Source organism: Phalacrocorax aristotelis, chromosome 1 (genome assembly GCF_949628215.1).
Source record: "Phalacrocorax aristotelis chromosome 1, bGulAri2.1, whole genome shotgun sequence".
NCBI lineage: Eukaryota > Metazoa > Chordata > Aves > Suliformes > Phalacrocoracidae > Phalacrocorax > Phalacrocorax aristotelis.
In genome coordinates, this window is record NC_134276.1 from 55,758,070 (window position 1) to 55,773,035 (window position 14,966).

General features: G+C 36.2%; 1 protein-coding gene across 3 annotated transcripts in view; it reads left to right on the forward strand.

Moving 5' to 3' along the window:
* The window catches only part of GPC5 (glypican 5), a 763,124-nt gene that overhangs the window by 162,400 nt on the left and 585,758 nt on the right, over positions 1 to 14,966 (forward strand). The window lies entirely within an intron of this gene.

Sequence of the window (14,966 nt, forward strand, 5' to 3'; positions counted from 1 at the left end):
TAAGCATCTATCATCAAATAAATGCTTAGCTTTAGCACAGCATTTAGGCTGGGGAAAGGAATTTTCTCTTTTGATTCTTAAATATACCAAAACAAGAGTACAATCCTGAATCCGTTCTTAGCCAACAAAAGAAGATAATGGTGATATAAGGAGATCTAATGAATTCCTCGTATTTTTCTTCTATTTGAGCTAGCCATCACTGTATAATGAGGCAGATCATAACTGCCATCAAAGGCACCACTTGCCACCGGTGCAAAAGGTTTGCCTGAGCAACTTGGAGTGTGGCAAAGCCTGTTATGGCTCTTACTGCTTTGCCTAATATACTGTTGCCAACAAGGACCAGTGACAGATGCATAGAGAAAAACAATTGTAAATATGTGCTTCCTCACAATCTGCAAATTTGGAAATGCCTGACCCAGAACTGTAAGTGTTCAGTCTTCCCACGAACTCATAAAATCGTAGCACCAACAGCGTTCCACAGCAAGCTAACCAGAAGTTTCCAGATACCAAAACACTGGGCCAGCTTAAGAGGTAAATGGTGGATAAAGATACCTGTAGGCAGAATGTTTTGTAAAGGAAATGAAAATGAAATAAATTGTTAAATCCAAATGCCTAAAATATGCAGTATTTTTGGTTTGAATTCTGCTGCCCCTTTAGGGATGCTTGGAAGTGAAGTCACCAGCATATGGTACCTGGGCCAGATGAAAAATCAGGTCATCTGGCCTATAAGAACATGGGGCGCCAAAAGTCCTCCCTGAATTCAGAAGGATTTTTTCATTCAATTTAGAAATTTTCAGTTGGAAAACTGCTGACATCAGGATATATTCGATGACTACTCAGCAACACCATTAGTTTTATCACTGCCCCCCCAATAACAAATAATTTCTTATTGATCCTGCTTCACTTGTCAGAAGAATGAGAGTGGCTTATGATAAATTTTTCTGTGTCAACATAGAAAACAAAAGGCATTTCTATTTCTGGCATCAACATGTAACTGAATAATAAAAAACACTTGTTTTATTCTAGTTGCTGTTTTTCTGGACATAACTTGTATTTTTGTTGGAGAAACCTTAACCATTATTTTTAGGTTAGCTTAATGAATTTGGGAATTATAGTGGAGATTATAATCTGAACTATCCCAGAGGAAGACAAAAATTAGAAGAAAGAAGGATACTGGCTGGATGATATATTATATAAAAATAGGTAGTTTATAGAAAGACTGAAATTCAGATCCCCATGTCATTTGGTTTTAGGAGGTCCAAGTCTGACATTAGGGGAAAAAATGAAATGGCATATGATCCCTTTGTTTATGTTAATCGTGGGGTTTGTTCAATATTTTGTCATTAGATATAAAAATAAAATCATTCCTGCTTTAGTAATGGTAATATCAGTCCTCAATATATGCTTAGATAAGTCTCATGACACTTCAGGATGGAATTTATTTAACTACATAAAAGCAACAAAATAGATATTGCATTTGATTACCTCAAAATAAATGATCTGTTTTTCCTTTTGTTTGCTTGAGCAAATATATAATTTTCTGTAGTGTTTGTCCTAGAAACATTTGAGTCATTTGTCATGTACAGCAGGGGTTATAACAGAAGGGTTCTTACACTGGGTGAATTAATTTTTATTAAGCTGGAAATAATTGACAAACTGTATTTATTTTTAAACTTATAAACATGATTAGAGCCATGTTAAATAAATAAGAGTGTTTATAAAGTCACAGAAGACAGTTTAAAGGTAGGCATGAGAAAGAACATTGACCAAGGATATTCTAAGAGTTTGAATTACAGCATCATCATACCTTCATTTTGGAGTGCTTTGTTCTTTCATTTTACACAGCCATAGAAAAAATAGACTTACTCCAGAATTTAGTATTAGCTATCTGATGACTCTTAGAGCTTTTCCTAGGGAATGTAGGACTACTTTACCATAGTTTATGACATCAAACAACAGAGGCAAAAAACCCCCAAAATCTGTCATCTCCTTTTTGTATAATAAGGGTTCGTATTAGTACCAAGGAAAACTCATGCAAGAGGCTTTGCTGCATAGTTCAAAAATAAGCCTAACATAAAATAAATAACTATGAATCATAGCAGATTATACTAGACAGAAGATTTGTGTATTTATGCCTCACTGAAGTTCTTATAAAAGAAATATGGTCTAACTGAATTCAACTTTGATATATGGGATATCTTTCAAATAATAAGTTTAGTGATATTTTACCATCAGCCCCCTTTCACACAGCGATGTTCTGAAACGTTTAATATTTCATAAAATAAATTATCACCTTTAGCCAAAGCAATTTAATACAACAGCTCTCAGTGAATCATCTAAACAATGTACTGGGTTGTGAAATAGCTTCTGTGGGGTCCTCTTCCACTGTAATATTCACAGCAGTCCTCCATAAACGCTGCAGGCTTACCAGGCCAGGCAGGAAACTTCTGACTACTGATGTTCAGCACTGTAGCATTTACAGATGTTCCTTTCAACCTTCCATTGCTGTGTCGCATCTGCTGGAGACCAGAGGTCAGATTTTCATTGAGCATCCTGTACCGACTGTGAAAATACACTGCTGAGACTTAGATTATGCTGCGGTTTTTGTTTTTTACATTTTCACAGCTGACTTAGGTACTCAAGCAGGGTGATTTTAGAGATCTGAAAATTGGTTAGGAGTCTTATGTGAAAACCACTGATTTTTCCTTTGTGTCTAATTGTGAGTGTTTGCAGTTTTCCTCTATATAAGAATAAATATGCTTTATATAGTGATATTATGGTGAATATTCAGTAGATTATTATGTGTACAGCTTGATTTTGTTAATGTAATTTATGTAATACAGACAATAAAGAATTGGTATTCATATAATACTATTAATGCATTCAAAGAATGAATTCACTCATCATTTTTTCTAGAAATGAATATTATTCTTTCCAATTGTATCAAATTCTTCTTGCTCTTTTCCAGTTAAAAGAATCATTATATCCTTTTTAATGAGGTAAAACTAATCTGCCATTCACAACTGTGAGTCTATGAGCAAAATACCGTATCTTCTGTTCTCTTTAATAGAAGTTATAGTTTCTTATCTTCCTTAGCAGCTCAGCTTCTTCTTATATTCTTTTAGAATTATATAATGGGACGCACAAGTTTGCTTATATTCGTTAAAATGACCATTTTGTTCTGTTTCTATTCTAACCCTGCATTTTCAGGGCCAAAGCTTTTTAGCACTCACCCATATGTGGGTACACAGGAAAATTAAGCTGAATTAATGAAGACTGAATTTAGAAATCAGTGATGTTAGCTTGTTTTTTACTCAGTTCATTCAATTAGTAAACCAAACTGAAACTACTTAATTCAGAAAGAATTTTAAGTATGAAAGCGTAGTATCCCACACAGAAATGTAATGATGTTTGCTAGCCCAGGTAACGCATTTGCATCTTTAATATGTTCCAAGTGATGTTTTGAGTTTAGCCATCTAGGCAAGCACATATCTGGTATGATTGCTTCAGTGACAACTATCTCTGAAAAAGACTGACGCAAAAACTAATGAAAAGGGAACATGAACATGCTTAGATATGCCATGCTGCAGACTTAGTAAATGACCTAGTCAGGCAGTAGTGTGAATAGCCATGTCCAAATCTGAAAGGTTTTCATGTTCAGCTAGGGCCTAAGATTTCATATGAGAAGTTATTATGAAGAACAGATCAAAGCAGCAGAATTAAATTGTTACATTCATGCAACAGGACACTGTGCAGATTCCTCCCAAAAAACATATTTGATATCTGTGAGGCAGAGAAAGGAAATATGAAGCATAAAACACAGTCCAAACTCACAACGAACTGTTTTCCTTTTACAGTAAAAGACACCTCTCTGCTGTTTGTAATAGGCAGGAGTACCAGCAAGACCTTCCTTCAAACTGTTAGGAATCATGTTAATTTAAGAAAAACCCTTGTCTATGGATGGAGTGATTGCACTATAGCGTAATGCTATGTAATAAAATGTAGCTTCTCCTCCTAAGGAGTGTGAGGCATGAATCTCTGTCACGTTAATTTTTAAATGCATTAATGTCTTATGTTAATAAGGGCTTGCCGTGCTAAAACTTGTGATATTCTTCGTCTCTTCTACTCCAGGTATTTTTGTAAAGAAATGCACACCTGAATGGGCCTCTTGGCTTCTTTTTCAGTAAAGAGGTAAATGGACCCTTACAGGATGCAATTCATTCATTTAGTCTTTAAATAGTTAGATAGAAATTCCTAGAAGGGCTTGTTTCTCCCCCTTGGCTTTAAAGGACATCAGTCTAAGGGTAGTGGTAGAACTTATGTTATCTAAGTTTAAAATATCTAAAACCTCATATATTTAAACAGCTAATACAAAGTATCTATGCTGAGATTAAAAACAAAAAAACCCTAAACGCTAAGTGTTCAACCTGAAAGATTGATCCAGAACCATTATGCCTAAGTGTTTGAGATATTTCACCAGAAGACTAGGTATGCATGTTGACCCATATACTGAAAGCAATGTCATATAGTGGTGTTGATCAGTTTTTGCTAGTGCTGACCTTCTGGTTAGAGAAGTGATGTATGAAGGTAACTGGGGTGAGCAGGAAAAAGGATTGTGCAGGACCAATCACCACTCTAGCTCTTTCTCCTCCCCTTGGACAAAGATAGAACATATTCTTGAATAAGGTATAAAACTTTCTGGCTTGCATAGTTTCTTAAAGTTGTTCTGTTTTAAGGGCTAGATAAAATTAGGAATTGGAGAGAGTTAGGGTGTTTATGGAAAGAATATGATTTTTTCCTTTCATTTTCCCTCTGTTTCCTAAGCGTATTTTCACTGTAGAAGAGGTTATGGCATCTAGAACTCCACATTTTAAGTCTCCAGTTCTTATAAAGTGCTATAAAAATTGGTATGTTCCTGTCCTTTTTCCAAATATGATGACGACAATATTTGAGGGAAGCTTATGTTCCTGTACAGAAGTATGTTCCTACTAATTCTGCTTTTAATATGTCTCCCTTTCATATCCTGATGTCTTTAAAACCTCTGAATCACACATAAGTACAACAGTAATAGAGGAAGTCGTAAGCCTATCCTATGTTACAGTCTAATAAAACTGCTTTTTTTTGTTTAATGAAATACTTCTGGAATCTGCAAAGATAGCAAGGCAGATAGCTAATATTATTGCCTTCAGTTCAAAATCAAAGCAACATGTTCTATTCTACTTAAGGAAGAAAAGCATATTATCAGTGCCTCCTTAAATCCTTGTACAGACAGTGTTTCAAACAAACACACACAAATTTAAAAATTCTAAAAACAATGTTTTTGATAGAAGGATGTTTCATTTTCCATTGAAAAGTATTAAACATGGTCAGTTAACACTGCAACACTGAACAGCAGTACTGAAAGGTACAGGGGTTCTAGACAGCAGCTAATGGAGAGAGACTGCATAAACCGTTATGGTTATTTTTTGAGCAAAAGCCTCCTGTATTTGCAGATTATCACTATATTTTCTTCAATCCCTTGAACAGGACTCCCAAGATAAGGGCAACTGGCTCTGAACTGCATATATTTCTAGCACAGGAAAGATTTGACTGTGATCCAAACCAATGAAAGCTCATTCTGGAGTACTGCCCTTCAGCCTTTTGACAGCACAGACTGTATTCACAGAGATCTTGGCAGCAATCATTTAATTTTAAATCCATATTTTTATATCTAGAGAATTCATTTTTCAAAGGAGAATTTTCTACCAGCCAGTTCAAGAGCTGATAGCTAGACTCTGCCACCTCTTCTGTACTTTTACTAGTGTAGTAAAGGAATATATCTGCAGAAAAAAAATTTGTTGGGTCAAACAGCCAGAAGTTGTTTGTTCGCTTAGACACCTATGAAAGATTTAAAATGAAAAATAATTTAGCTCATGTTTCAGTCAATAGCAGTTGATTCTTTTGGATTCATGTGTTGATAATGCCGTAATTGAGTATGCAAGGAGGACTTCATTTTGGGGATGAGATTCAACTGACATCTTTAGCTATGCAAAACCCAGGCATCTAATCTGGACTTCTTCAGTCTGTATAGTCAATGGAGAGAGACACGTTCTACTTAGCGCTAGTGGACTGCCATAATTACTTAGATCAAGCAGCACAGAGGAGCTGTGCAGCTTACGTGATCTGAATCTTGCCCTCAAGGACATGTAAGTCGAATGGAAAATGGTTTGCACCCTAAGAGAACAGAGACAATTCAAAGCATATTTTGTGGCTACCAGAAAGTACAGGTCACTTCTACCCTGTGCCTCAGGGAGCTGTAGTTACAGGTGCACCACCCTTAAGTAAATGTCGCCAGAAGATGACCACTGAAGGTAAAAGAAGAACAAGTTTCCTGAACATCAGCTGAAGCTCATTGAATTGCTTTTCACTGCTTACTTCTTTCATATTCCTCTAGGCTTTGAACTGCTCAGTAGAGAGAGCCTATGTGGCAGATGCTTCACCACTGCCATTGGAACAGTTCACAGTGATAGATACAGCACATATGATGAGTCAAACAGATGCTCATGACAAGAAAAACTCTTGTCTCAGTTGTGTACACAAATTGTAGTGGAATAGATGAAGAGAAGCCATGTGTAAGGAGGTCCTACAGTTGTTATTCAGATGAGCAGTTTCTCTAATACTTCCATCACCTCCAGAAAGCATTTAAATGGGATTTGCATTGTCTTTTTTTAAAAATTTCTTTTTCTGTAAACATGAAATAGACCTTAAATACATAAGGTTATACTTTCGTAAGAAAACAACAAACTCCTTCTCTAGGGACAGAACAACTCATGTCCTCAGAACTCTTATCTTCTGATAAATAGGAAGTGTAGTAAGTTCATGTTTCTCATTCATATACAAGTATAAAATAATTCTGAGCTTATGTATTTAAATTTGTGTGCAGATGCACACAAGTAATGCTACTTCACCTGTCTGCCTACAATGATGAGGTACACTGACATACTGTAGCCAGGTTTTCTGTCAGTTAGGTGTTGAACACAACTAAATTCACTCCATTGGGAGGAGCTTTTCGGGAGATGTGAAGGTAGATGAAATCTCTAACTGCATTAATTTGGGGGAGATAAACTTGGAGGATAAATGAAAGCCATCAAGTGAAATCTGCTGAGATGATAGGACAAAAGTGGAGATTTCACTCTGAAGTTAGCTTCCATTTGGGGGAGCTCAGCCTGAGGACAGACATTGTCAAATCAATAGATCCCAGCTATGGGAAACTGTATTTAAAGTCTTGAGGTCAGCTGGTAGTTGAAGGGAACACCTGGAAAGCAAGCCATGTTTCCAGTAAGGCATGATATTTCTATTGCCCGCATCTTTCTCAAAATATCATTGCTGTTTTATAAAAATTTGTGTTTAGTAAAATTAAAATCCATTTTTGCTTTTACCTTAGTATTTGTCATGAGTTGAAACTAATTATAATGCCTTAATAACATCAGAAAATAGAAATAGAAATAGATAAGCTTTCTGCTGCAAAATTTTGTTTGCAAACAAAAAATCATTACCAATATAATTAAAATTCAAATAACCCATGATGAATCCACATTAAAAAGTATTATGTTATAGCATGTTAAAACTAGCAACTCTGGGGCATGTTTTCCATCACACACAAAAAAAGGGACACCAGGGTAATAGTGACAGTAATATGTCCTCCTGTGTCTGTGGTTTTCTGTTTAAATAAGACCACTTTCCTGGAACATTTGGAGATCTAACTCCAAAATGGATTTCCAGCACATAAACTTGAAAAAGTGAATAGGCAGTAGTCCTTCACAGTTACCAATAATAAATGATGCCTGGCCAGCCAACAAAAAAAGGAAGATACTTATTCACATAGTGAATACTATTCTTTTGTAAGAATATATAAAGCAAAAAAAAAAAGTCTTTGTATTAAAAAGATATTTTTATATCAAATAAAATATATATTCCATCTATATATAATATATTTTTAAAATCTTTGTCTTAAAAACCAAAGATAATTAAATCACAGAATCTCTGTCCTAAGATGATGTGGAAGTCAAAAGTATATCTGTGCTCAAAGAATGGCTAGACATGGAATAATTAATCAAGGGCTTTTGATAAAGTGACAATATAATTCTACTTTCTATAAATTGCCAGAAACTGAGAGACTGTACCCAGGAAAGAGAATGGAGAAAGTGGAGCAGTGTATGTTTTATTCCAAGTCCCTGCTGACTAACCTTAGAGAGTAGTTGCTTAGAGAGTGGTACTTCCTGAGTGGAGGCATTTCTCCATTTGAACTTCTCCATGATATTATACTGGGTATTTCTCAACCATTTTCTTCTTATGAAAAGAAAAAAAATCAAAGATATTGTTGGGCACTCAGGTGAATATAAACCAGCTGTAATCACTCACACTTGTGCATTCGCTTCAAGGTGTGTGTACCGTGGATCCACAATGTCCTGCTTTGCAGCAGTCCCTCAGAACTAGGAAGTGAGAGCCAGAAGTTATAGCAGAAATGTTTTGAAGTTGTATGGGCTTCCCCACTTTGACAAAAAGATACAAACCATTTTCTTCTTAATTTCATACAGTATGAAAAGCTGAAACATATATTTTTCCTGTTATTTGTCTGGAAGGAAACACCAGTGCGATTTTTTCTTCTTTCCCTCTAATCTATCATCCTCCCTCATATTTACTAACTTTTTTTAGTTTACCTCATATTTGCATACCTTTCTGATCCAGTATTTTTCACATCTTTTTTCCATTGATTTCCATAATCTTGTCTCTACTTTGTCTTCCAATTCAAGCCTTTCTTCTTTGCACTCCATTTCTTTATTTTCACTTCATTGGAGTCACTGGTCATAGTATAACCATGAAGAAGTGGACTTTGTAATTGTATTATTCCTGGTCTTTCTTCTGTTCTGATAGCCACAGAATAATTTTAGAAAATAAAGTGAGTCTGTTTACAAGTATTTTGGAAAGGAGTCCTTCTTGTTCAAGGGAATTTTGACAGGTGAAGTGCATTCTGCATTTTATACAAATCAGAGACATCGTGTTTGGTTTTTTTTCCCTATTTGCGTCTTACATTTTCTTACTATAAATTCAAGTGACTATTAAAGTAATTCATTCTAAAATAATTGCAGAACTGTAGTCATGATGCATGTGAGAAAACACTTATCAGAAGTCAGCATTAGTTTCAGACACTTCTAATGGCAAGTATAGTTCACATTTCATGACCCTATTATGATGGAAGAGAAACAAACAAAATGGCATTTTTTAGGGCTATACTAATATTTGTTTGAGCTACATCCACTCTGACTCGGCCATAATCAAACACCTCTGTTCAGTTTCTTTTTTTTCCACATGTTGCTAGCATTGCCAAGTACAACATCGACAGAAGCAAAAACTTGAGGTAAACTTTAACAGTGGAGGATTTATCTTTTTTTGGTGGTCCTCCGGAAAGAGCAATTCTTTCTGTTGCTGCATCCTAGGTTGCCACCCAGTGGAGAAGACTGTAAATTCTAGTCGTCGCCGGCTCAAAAAGAGAAGCCCCTTGTACTCGGCGACTGACAGCCCTTTATTCTCTAAGGAAATACCCGTGGGTGGTCTTTTGTGAAAACAGTGCATGCGTTTGTTGTTTTCGGTTGCTTTCATTTAGATTTAAAAGGTGAACTAGCAATAGCATAGAACCCTAAGGTAAAAGCCTCTGGGGTTTGCCTCTGTTCTCTAGATATTTGCTGGGTTTGACCAGTGTGTTATATGCCGTATAACAGCCTAATACAACAATGCAGCTTCGTTTATATTAATGTAAAAAATGATTAACATGGCAGCAGATCAGAGCTCTGAATTGCAACAGTGTCTTGAATTCGACAAAAAGATTACATTACTTTCAACTTCTTATAAGTGATGCCACGTGCTGTTAAAATCTCTTCTAATACGACTTCATTTGGCCTTAGCGATGTTTAAATGAGCAGCTCACAGCTTTGAAGGAGAAAACCCACCAAACCACCCCAAACCCAAAAATAGTTTCCCATTTGTATTACGGAATTATCTGACTCGTTCTGTACTTATTTAATCTAAGTGTTTCAAATTGCTATACAAAGCTAATGTAGGCAAGTGTTGGCAGCCACCAGTATTTAAGTGGTGCATCATGAGGAGATGCTTTGAGTATTTAAGGGAAAGAGGACACCAGAAAAGGGTGAATTAGAGTACAGAAAAAAAGCAAGGATGCTGATCACTCTAAGGAACAGAAAAATGGAAGGCAGTGGCCAGTAACTTCTACATCAGAAGCAATCCCTCAGTAGCTATCACTCTGCCCTGGTCCATGAGCTGAAGGGTGTCCAGAGCAGACCAAACACAAACGGAAGAAGATATTGGCTAAAGCCTCTTTCTTTTGGAAGTCTGCAGTAGGCCATTGCCACAACGAAAGCAAAGTTAGAAAGCACAATCTCAAAGAGTGCTTGCTTTCTTTAGAAAGATTGACAGCAACAGAAACTTAAAGTCTCTTAAAATTGTCCCTCACATTTTCAGCTGAAAAGAAGCCTCCTTATCTAGTCTATTACCTGGTATTTTCATTTTTCAAGTTCTTCCCCCAAAGCACTTGTCGGGAGAGAAAAAGAGAAGAGGGCAAGACTGATACTGCCCATAAAGGCTCCTGTAGGGTTTCCAAACTTCTTGTGAGAGGCTCCGCTTCTTTAAAGTCCTCTTCATGTTAGCATACCGCTGTCTTTTAATGATGGAACCAAGTTGTAGCAGGTAAGGTAGAAACTTTGGAGGATATAAGCCCTGTGCCTCAGTAGTTTTCTCATTGTTTGCTGCGTGAACAAAATAAATGCATATTGCTATTTACCCTTTTCAAAGTAAAAACATGTGAACTGCTGCATTTCAGGATTTCAAAGGGGAAAAAATAATATTTTAATAATATATTTTTTCACCTTGTGAGTAGAACTTCTGTTGTTACTCAGGGCTCAGAAACAGAAACAGAAAATAAACGGGATTCCTTTCAGATGGAACTCAACCGTAAGGTGTGCCTGAAGATTGTACCTAACACACCTTAACTCCTAATGGGCATTCAGTCTCTTGGGATGAGAGTAGATCTAATCAGGTATTCTCTCCCCTCCAAATAGATATATTGTAGGTATTGGGTCCTAAGCACTAAGTTTTTACAGAAACAAATTTCTGTAAAATTGTTGTTACCGAATTTAACTACTTGCTCATGTTGGACATGACTTGTTCTGGCTCACCAGAGGGCGCTGTGCGTGTGGTATGGGAGGAAGGAAGGCTGGTAGAAAAACTACTGTACAAAACCTGGTAAATCCAGGTACATGAGGGGAACTGTCTGGATTTCGTTAAAAAAAAAAAAAGAAAAAAATGAAGTCGGAACATGTCGTAAATGTATTTGTATTCAGAATATTGCCTGTTCATTATTCCAAGACTCATTATGTAAACAGATTATATATAACAATTAACATCCTTTTTTAAAAAGAATAATGATACTTGTATTGAGAAGGGAATTATTAAACTATATGCTTGATATAAAGGCTTGTGGTTGTTTGAAATGATCATGTTTATAGCAACACAAACCTTTTAATGAGGCATGATGAACTGGGACATCTACTTCAATGGAGAAAAATAAGTTGAAACACTTTTCCTCCAAATAGAATACATGATCTGTTGTCTCAGTGGGACAATCATCACTGTATTGGGATGTTTTTCACCCTTACTGACCTCTGAGTTACAATTAGAGGTGTTAATGTAACTGTGAAATGCTACAAATTACTTGAGGCTTTTGCTCCTTGCCCATTCTTAGCCTGTCTTGAACAAAAAGATATCAGAGTGACTGAGCTCTCTTGCCAAGTCTGTTATTAAGGTTTCTTGTTATACTCCCTGGGTACAGTTATTCACTCAGTGTGGCTTCAGTATTATGGGTGTAAAGATGCCTGCAGCAGAATGGTTTAATCCCTTAAAGTAAGGGGAAAAATCTTCATCTATTAGGCATTTTTCCTGAAATAACTGTAGCGATAGTAGGGATTTGTATAGCTGTACTGGTTAAAAAATTACTGGTTTTACCGAAGTTGTTATTAGTATGAAAAATGTATGATTTTCACAATTGTGTGTGTGCTTACAGATCTATAGGTATTTGCCATTGTTTCTTCTGTTATAATAAAAGAGTTGACATTTTTCAAAATGCAGCTGCTGTGATCATCTAGAATAAAGGGGTCATCTTAGCAGCATGAGAGAAATTTTTCACTGTTGGAGGAATCGTGGACTTGAAAGTGGGGCACTAAGGATAGTCATTTGCTGGTCCATTCATTTCGATAAGCGGTATTAAAAGGTTACATGGTCCAACACTAATAAATAAAACAAATGAAATGAGACAAATGAAATGAACGAATGAATAAACACTATGATACAGTACTCTGTGATAGTACAGAAAATGAAATGCAGGAGACTGATGGAGCGGTGGCCAAATGTTCCTGGCTGCGTGGTAGGTTAGATTTTATTTTCTTCCGCTACTGAAAAGCTACTATTAGTGGACTAATAGACTTACTTCATCTTGTTTTGAAATAGCTGCTCTGCATTTCTGCAGTCTTAGAGATTGCATTGCTTTTTGAAAGGGCAAATGTCTCAGGCAGTGGATTGAACTCCCTAGTCTTTGCTTCAGAGCTGGAAATAAAAACCCAGACTGTGGGATGGTTTTATCCTATTGCCCAAAATCTTGGAACACTGAGTAAATTGCACACAGTGAGGCCCACCGAGTGATGGGTGACTAGGTGAAGTGACAGATCACCTGTTTATTCAGTTTTGAAGTATATATACTGCTTAGTGAAGCACTTTAAATTATCAGTCATTGTTATTGGTTGTTTCTTTGGATTAACAACTCATTACCAAAACCCATCATTTATAAGGCAACATTTTAAATGGGATTAATCCAGATGAAATAATTTCTCCTTAGTATCTTTTTGTTCTTTTACATGTGCAGTACCCATATCCTGCTAAAATAAATGTAAATTAAATGACTGTAAAGCCTGAGTGTTAAGATCTTTTCTTTCAGCCTATGCTTACAAGGGGTGATGTCAGGATGTGAAAATATTTTGAAAATATGAAAAAAGAAGTGAATCTTAGTCTCCAAAGACACGAATGGTTTTCAAAGAGGCTTTTTTTTTTTAAATTTTGAAGGCAAGCACATGTTTGTATGTTCAGGAACTTTTTATCTTATCTCATTTTTCTTATTGCAGCCAAACAAATGAGCAGTTGCTAAAATTATGTAATTGTTAAGAACTGTAAAGACAAAATTGTTTACAACAGTTATTTAATCCATGAGACAATGGTATTTGTATAAAATTAGTAACTACTAAGACTTTATTTTTTGCATAACGGTGAGTATACATTGTTTTAGAGAGCGAGTGTCACAGAGGTATGTACCTATGTTCATTGTGTGCCTGCTGGCACATCTGAGGTAGGAAAAGAAAAAAGTAAACTTTTTAGTAATATGTTCCCCAGGTAGACTAAAACAGTCATACCACTGGTCTGTGGCAGAGTATGTAAATGAAATCTAACATGATACCAACAAAAACCTATTAGATGAGCATGGCATTCCCAAATATGTGTGTTTCAGGGTGTGTATTAACTTAGCATGGTTTTAAAGACCTAGTAGCAAATTTGCCTGACTTAAAACATGTAGGAATTAAAAGTGCCTAACGTAACTTTTTATATCATAACATTTTGTTTTTCAGTATATCTTAGGTATAGAAAGTGTTTTGAGGGCTAGACTGCAAGACTAATAGTATCACCATAAATATACTTTATGAAATATTTTTCTTGCTGAAGAGAAATGTTTCACAAACTGGCATCTCTGCATGCCCAGCCTATGGGAGAAAAATAAAGCAGAACCTTCTTCTGTTTTCAAGTATCTTGGGGATGAAGTTTTCATGCTTGCTACTGTAGGACATTACATCTCTAGCCTAGTCAGAGAAGTGGACTAAGAGTCTAAAAAAAGCTACATTTTAATGCTGCCAGAACAGGAGTGTTTATGTGATTCAGTTCCTGGTCTGCAAACACTGGGAATAATGGAGAATGGTTTTAACCTGTGCTTTAGGCATCTGACTTTGGGCTTTTTCCTAGGCTAATCTTCTTAGTCTTCCTAAATAGCAAATAGAGCTGGACAGACTGCAGGAAGGTGATTGGGAAGCCCTGAGTTAAGCTTCTTCTCTAAGCAGCTCTTCTGAAGAAGCACCTACCACTCTGCCATGATAACACAGGAAGCCTTGCCCAAATCCCTCCGATTTGTCTTTCTTGCAGGCGTCCTTTCCCTTGACTTCGTCATCTGCTTAAACTCAGACCATGAAAAGGCATTCCAGAAGGTAAATGCAGTCAGAGGAATACTGCTGAAATCAAAGGAACTGCTTATGTGTGTAAGCACACACAAAAACATACTTGCAAAGCTGGGGTGTTAGATAATGAAGTCTTTGAGGAAGAAACTCTCTGTTTGGCAGAGTTATTTGTTAAATAAATAGTATCCAGCAGGCTCGGCTTTTGCAATCAATAACTGAAGTATTTCTTTTCATGTTTGTGTTTAGATAAAAATGTACTTATGCTGAAGCTCTTGCAAAGATTGACTGAAACTTTAAAAGTCACATAGTTACTCAAATATTTTACATGTGCTTTTCACCAGAGGATGACAGCTTTGATTTTGTGTAAAGGGTCTTATGATAAACAGAGAAAGAACTAAGCTACTGTATTTCATAGATACAGCTGTACTTGTAAAGAATTTTCAACTGCATTGCTGTATCAACATGCATATACATAAAGACATTATTTCTGTTTAACACTACTGTTTCAGATACTGGACAGTTACGCTTGACCTGTTTCTGATCTCTAGAGCAGAAGGTGATTAACTGCAGCTTTTGCTCCCCTTCTTGCTTGTAGATATCTAGAAGAAAGCTATAAAAAGGCCTATTCAAGGGAAGGAAAGAAGGTCA